A 372-nucleotide genomic window follows, 5' to 3' on the forward strand; every position below is an offset into this window, starting at 1 on the left:
GGACCGGCACGGGGCTGGAGGTGACACCTGGGGGACACCGAGGGTCCCCTGGTCCCCACAGGGGTGTCCCTGGTCCCCACAGGGGTGTCCCTGGTCCCCAGCCCCTGTCACAGCCCGTGTGGCGCTGGCACCGCTGCTCTGCCGCCCTGCTGGGGGTCCCGGCGCCCCCCAGAGCTGAGGTCCCCTCCCAGTGTCTCTGTCCCACAGAACGGGGGGTCCCAGTGTCCCCTTGGGGGTCCCGATGTCCCCTTGGGGGTCCCGATGTCCCCTCAGGGGTCCCGGTGTCCCCTCGGGGGGGTCCTGGTGTCCCCTCAGGGGTCCCGGTGTCCCCTCCGGGGGGTCCCAGTGTCCCTTCAGGGGGTCCCAGTGTCC

The sequence above is a fragment of the Pseudopodoces humilis genome, chromosome 5, assembly GCF_049639895.1.
Source record: "Pseudopodoces humilis isolate 2021_Gansu_Grassland_sample_001 chromosome 5, ASM4963989v1, whole genome shotgun sequence".
Classification (NCBI taxonomy): Eukaryota; Metazoa; Chordata; class Aves; order Passeriformes; family Paridae; genus Pseudopodoces; species Pseudopodoces humilis.